Below are 7,045 nucleotides of genomic sequence, written 5' to 3' on the forward strand. Positions count from 1 at the left end.
GATGCCTCCCCCTAGAGGGGGTCAACCCAGGCGACTTTGAAGTGAATGACTCAAACACAGGGTGAGGTGGTCGTGTGGCTCTGCACTACCGATAAGAGCCGTAGGAGGCCATCTCATCCTGCCCCTATGAAAGGTCCTAATATGGCTAGAGGGGGTGAATAGCCTATTTAAAAATCTACAAATCAACTAGAGCAATTTGATTAGTATGACAAATAGTGAAATGCAAACTTGCTCTAGCTCTACAAGGGTTGCAAGCCACCTATCCGACAATTCTAGTTGCAATGATAGCTAGACACACAATTTGCTATGATACTACTTACTAAGAGCTCTCAATCTGTCTACTCTAAAGAGCTCCACTAAGCAAACTTAAATAGCAAAGCAAGCTCTCAAATCTAATTACACTAAAGAGCTTGCTACAACTAGTTTGCAAGAAAGTAAGAGAGTGAGTAGGGTGATTATACCGACGTGTAGAGGGATGAATCAATCACAAGGTGAATATATACCAATCACCGGGAGAATACCAAATGGGCAAGAGACAACCGATTTTCTCCTGAGGTTCACGTGCTTGCCAACACGCTACGTCCCCGTTGTGTCGACCAACACTTGGTGGTTCGGCGGCTAAGAGGTGTTTCACAAACCTCATCCACATGATAGGACACCGCAAGAACCTACCCACAAGTGAGGTAACTTAATAACATGAGCAATTTACTAGAGTTACCTTTCGGCACTCCACCGGGGAAGGTACAACTCCCCTCACAATCACCTAAGATGGCCATGAACAATCACTAACTCATGCCGATCCCCCACCGCTGCACCGAGCCATCTAGGTGGTGGCAACCACCAAGAGTAACAAGCGAAATCTGCAGCGCAACACGAATACCAGTGCCACTAGATGCAATCACTCAAGCAATGCACTTGGATTCTCTCCCAATCTCACAAAGATGATGAATCAATGATGGAGATGAGTGGGAGGGCTTTGGCTAAGCTCACAAGGTTGCTATGTCAATGAAAATGTGCAAGAAATGTGAGCTACAGCCGGCCATGGGGCTTAAATAAGAGCCCCCACAAAATAGAGCTGTTGTACCCCTTCACTGGGTACTGGTCGGGGTGACCGGACGCTCTGGTCCAGTTGACCGGACGCTGGATCCAGCGTCCGATCGGCCGATGTAAGCCACATGTCATTCTGAGTTAAATCTGAGCCGCCAGATCTTAATGGCTATTAACTGACTGGACGCTCCGGCACAAGTGATCGGACGCTCAGACCCTAGTGTCCGGTCATTTCCAGTAAGCTCCCAAAACCGTCTTTTGCCGACCAGACGCGTCCGGTCATGCTTGACCGGACACAGACCAGCGTCTGGTGCTTAACCCTAGTTACTGTGCCATCTGACAACATGGCCGGACGCAGCCTTTCAGCGTCTGGTCGCTGGGTGATTCAGGGTCCGGTCAGTTGATCGACGCCAACATCATTGCGACCAACTCCATTTCACTTGAAACTTCTTCACCCTTGCTCATGTGTGCCAACCACCAAGTGTGTCACCTTGTGCATATGTGTTAGCATATTTTCACAAATATTTTCAAGGGTGTTAGCACTCCACTAGATCCTAAATGCATATGCAATGAATTAGAGCATCTAGTGGCACTTTGATAACCGCATTTCGATATGAGTTTCACTCCTCTTAATAGTATGGCTATCTATCCTAAATGTGATCACACTCACTAAGTGTCTTGATCACTAAAACAAAATGGCTCCTATATTTTATACCTTTGCCTTGAGCCTTTTGTTTTTCTCTTTCTTCTTTTCCAAGTTCAAGCATTTGATCATCACCAATGTCATGATCTTCGTCATTGCTTCATCACTTGGAGTAGTGCTACCTATCTCATGATCATCTTGATAAAATAGGTTAGCACTTAGGGTTTCATCAATTAACCAAAACCAAACTAGAGCTTTCACCCTATCCCTTTGTGGCCTCAAGTCCATCTAAGGACCGCCCTAAGAGCAAATTTCCTAAGTACGACTTGGGGGTCATGGCTACGGTGGGTCGCTCTTGCACGTAGATCTAGGGGTGTGTGACCGCCTTGATCATGTTGCATTGACGGCACCCACTCACCTACAGCAAGGCGTCTTCTGAACGAAGGAGCACAAATCGAAATGGTACAAAGAAATGAAAACATGCAGGGCCTACCTGGTTTGGGTTTTTGCGTGGGAGGCTACCGCTCCGCCTTCCGCCCAGTCACCGCCCCTACTCTGCGAGATTATTGAGGTTGTTAGTAATTGTCGTGGGCTTATTTTTCTTGTCGAGGTTATCTTTGTGGCTATAAATCTGCTGGGGTGGTGCGTAGTGGGAGGTATTGTTCTACCATCCCCTATGTTGCCTTCTTCTACTTTCTGCTTGTACACTTGTAGTTGCTTCTCCTGGTGATGGATCATGGGAAGCGTCTTCACGAGCAATCACTCGAGGTCGATAGGCCACCATCGCTTCTTCTGTCTTCCCTACGAGAGCAAAGGTAAGTGATTTCGCGTTGGTCTTTGGACTCGTCTATGTTCGTTGTTAATTGTGGCTGCATTTAGGATCATCTCTCCGACGATGGCATCTGAGGTTGGGGGCTTTTCTGGCACCATCCATCCTTGGCCTATTTTGGAGCCAGCGAGCCCCCATCCTTTGTCCTTTACCATCGAGTGGTAGAGGATATGGAGCTTTGTGCTCGAGAGGGACGAGGCTCACCGGTTGCACTCGAGTTCTATTCATGAGGTGGCCCAATTGAAGGCCCACGTGGACTATCTCTAGGTAGCCCTCCAAGTGGCAGAGTAAGAGGTCACCGAGGTGTGGGCGGTGGCCACCGCCGTGTAGGTGTGGGCGTATGGTGACTTCCCTATTGCTTCAAATTCGTACTGTCGGGTTTTTGTTCTCAGATTCTAACGGGACTCTTTGGATTGTAGTGCTAGAGGAGCAGCTCGCAGCGTCCCGCCGTGAGAAGGAGGGGGCTCATCCCAGGAAGGCCCCTTGGGTGAGAGCCACCACCAAGGCATGGCCCCTAGAACCCGGCTGGGGGTTGGCTTTATTGGGTGACTCGGCCGCCGCTGTGGCGATCGTGAAGACGAGGGGCAGTCTTCGTGGATGTAGCTAGGTTTCCTAAGTGGTGCCAAGTGTTCTCAGTTCGCTCATGTTCTTCACCGGTGGGCGAAGTTGTAACACCCAAACTACCCATGCGTGTGATTTGTCAGTGGTTTTTTCTTCTTGTTCGCTCATGCTGTGATATCGGTCTTGTTGTTTTTATATTACTTTTGTTTTAGCCTAGCACAAGCGGGCTTTTGATTTCTGCTTATGGGTTGATCTCTCGCGATGTTAGATGCTGGTTAGAGGCTGCGTGTCAAGCTATGTCTCTATAGTGCTGCATGCCATAGGCGGCGAGAGTGAGTGCTGGTGGGGGACCTTACGCACACTCCCCCTATGAAATGTGGTATTGGCTACCTGTGAGAGGTGGGTCAGGATGTTCGGAAGGTGAAATGCCTCCGAGACAAAACACGTGGGTTCTGTGTCCATAAATCAATTCTATCCTTCATTTTAGTTAGTCGGGTTCGTCATTGCATCTATGTGCGTATGTGAATGCAATCAAATAACGAATAGAGGGACATGATTGACATCACCGATGCTTGTTTAGGGAGCGGACGCTCGCCTGCAGCTACAGCTCATGCTGAGGTGAACTCTCGAGTGCTCGCTTGTGGTGGAGTTGTCATAGTCCCTAGGCTAGGAGCTGGTGATGACGCTTCTTTACCATTCGGGTGGTCGTAGCTGGTGTGGATCATCCTCCCGGGCTACCTTGGGCCGGCCCTTGCCGGCTCAACATCCTCAGTGGGCTCGTGAGCCCCCGAGGATGGCTTCTTTGTGTCCAACTTGCCATGGCTTCTGGTCGGGAGGGCTCGTGCGTCCTAGTGCTTAAGTCTTCATGGTGTGACGACGTCGCGATCGTCGTGTCTTCGCTTCTGGTGCGGCTGCCGCCCTTGATGAAGAGCCGATGCGAGCTGTCACAGTGGGTGTGGGTTCTGAGGGCAACGTGAGTTAGTCCACTCGGTGCGACACATGGTGCACTCAGGGGGCCCACTACCTCAGATGCAAGTGCTTCTGAATGAAGATTGACGTCTCGTTGAGACGTGACAGATGGTTTGTCTACTGCACAGGTCTTGGGCTTCACTACACAAGGCGTGGTGCTAGGTAGCCGCCTGATCACTAACGACGTCACCACGTGGTGGTGGGTAATTTTGTCGTTTGTGCATGCCTTGACACACTGTGCTCCGCTGGTTGCGGGGACGCTGCGCGGGGCGTGGTTCTACCATCGAGTCCAGGCTTCCCACGTGGTTGTCCTAGACGGGGTAGAAGCTAGTGATGGGCGCTGATCCATTAGTGCGGATAACCTTGTGGTTTCCCAAAAGGATGTGGCCGGTTGAGGTCATTCCCTAGGTGAGTTCATCATGGGCCATGGTCTTCAGGCTTTCTAGATGGAAGACCTGGCCATGGTTGGTGATGAGTGAGGGTATAGGCCCCTTACGTAGGTGGACTCTGGGATGTTGCCGCTGAGTGCAGTTCTGAGAGTGTATCCACCATAGACCATGGGGTCCAGATCTCTAGAACGGAGGTCTAGGGTGCGGCTGAAGGTGGACACGGGCACTGGCCCTCCGACACCGGTGAACTCATAGTTTTCATGGCAGATGTGGCCACCATGGGCTATTCTGCCAGCGAGTCCTCCAATGGTGCATGGAGCCATCGCTTCCTGCTCAAGTATCGAGAGTGCGCGACTGTCTTCTACCTAGCACGCCAACTATCAGTGTTTTGTAAACCAGACTAGTGAATTTATACGATTGCCGCGGTGCTCTAGGAAGACGATGGTAGCATCCAAAAGACACGAGGATTTATATTAGTTCAGGCCAGAGCCCTACATCCAGTCTCAGAGATGATTGAGTGTGTGTTCCTTGCTTGAATGCTCTAAAGTTCTTACAATGGGGGGTGCAAGAATGGTAGAAGAGGTAGGAGATCTAGAGCTAGGAGATGGGCTACCCGAAGGGAAGCTTCAAGAGCCTTTTTACAGGGTAAGAATGAGAGAATGAGAGTTGGATCGAATCATCCCCAAGATGGGTGCCCTAGCCACCATTATATAGAGTCTAGGGCTAGGGCATATACAAAGAAGAAGGTTCTCTAGACCGAAGGGTCGTGAGCCTGAGAGAGCTCCTAGCTAACTTGGCTTGCAAGCTACACCATCTTGTGGAGCACGTTTGGGCGTGGTTGTCATCATGGTCTTGTGGCCACGTCGTGGCATGGTGTGACATGGTGCTACTATGCCTGCCATAGCGGCACTATAGGCATGGGGGTGGTTTGCCAGTCGTCCTGTGCGATGTGGTCCTCGCCATGGTCTTTGTCATCTCCTCCTGGTTTTCTATGGCGTCGTACATGAGTTGGTAGCTGCCCCCGGGTCATCGATCGCCTTGTTGGTTTGAGGAGCTGAGGGCCATGATCCTGATCGTTGGGGTCATGGCTCCTGCTGGATTGGATGGCCTCTAAGTCATGTCCTTTGTCGTGGATCCCATCCTGTTGTGGGTAGAATCATACATGTGTCCTGTCAGACCGTATTTGGATGGTGGATCGTTGTACCAGTTGTCACCGTCGTGTGGTGTTGTCTTGTCTGCACAGCGTGAAGCAGGGATGGCATCTGACTGGATCGAGGTGACCGCTATCCCCTCGATCCTTGCGGAGTCAGAGTAGCATGCTTACCTTTGCCAGAGCAGGCGCGTTTGGCTGGGCTTGACCTCTCCTCATTTCTCCCAGGGGTTGTGATGGTGGAGAGGTTGCGAGTCTTCTTTGCGCGTCATGTGGCTAAGTCTGATGGAGGAAGAGGTCATGGCTGACCCAGGCCTTGGCGGTCGGCCTAGTTCGCTTGGCTTAGCTGGGCCTCGATCGTTCGGGCCTTTGCTAGCTGATATATTGTGGGCCGCGTGGCCCGCCGACTAATCAGTGCCGTGAGACACCTCGGGGTTATGACCCGACACCCAGTAATTTGCAATATTAATTTAATTTTGTTGAACGCTTGCTAGATAAAAACAGACTTGATACATGCCCACATGGGGAGCGTGTCGGGCTCATGGGGGAGTGCACCAGTAGTGGTCCCATGATGCCCGGACGTCACCCACGCTGCCCCAGACATCATCCGCGCTGGCGGCCGCTTCCCACGTGCATCCTATGTGCAACACCTGATATACTTTTGAAACATCCAGATGAAACAGTTGCAACATACAAAAAGAATATATATAAAACACTTGAAACAAGCCTCTGAAACACTTAAAAACGCCTGCAAAACATTTAAAAACCATTGCAAACATATGCAATATCCAAATGAAACACTTGCATACATACATATGAAACACTTGAAAATAGTTGAAACATATGCTTGCAACATGCATGTATATGCAACATCTAGATCTACTTTTGTAACATCAAGATAAAACTCTTGCAACATTTGTCTAGAACAGATGAAATATTTAGAACAAACACTTGAAACATATGTGTATAGCCATTACAACTTGTACAATATCCCGATCTACTTTTGCAACATCGATATACAACACTTGCAACATACCTTGGAAACATCTGAAACACTTGAAACATACTATTGTAACATGTGCTTTTAGTGTAGCATCTGCTTGTTGCTTGGATGAATGGAGGCTCGTCGACGCGGAGCTCGATGTCGGCACAGAGCTCGAAGCCACGGAGTGGCGTGGGGGTCGCTGGTGTGGAGCTCGTCGATGGCACGGACCTCAACAGGGGCAGGGGTAGGCGGATGGAGCACGACCATGGCAGGAGGCGGGAGTCTGGGAGCGAACTAGCGAGCGCCTAGTGCGGCTCGCCATGTGCGGCGTGGGTAGGTGGCGAGGGCACAAGCAGGGGCAGCGCGAGCGAGGACGGGGTCAGAACGAGTGGGCGACGCGGACAGGGGCGAGTGTGGGTCCGTCCGTCCGGACGTACGCCCTGTAAGGAGCGTTTCAAAAAAACTGAATTTG

Source organism: Miscanthus floridulus, chromosome 18, assembly GCF_019320115.1.
Source record: "Miscanthus floridulus cultivar M001 chromosome 18, ASM1932011v1, whole genome shotgun sequence".
In the NCBI taxonomy this organism is placed as follows: Eukaryota; Viridiplantae; Streptophyta; class Magnoliopsida; order Poales; family Poaceae; genus Miscanthus; species Miscanthus floridulus.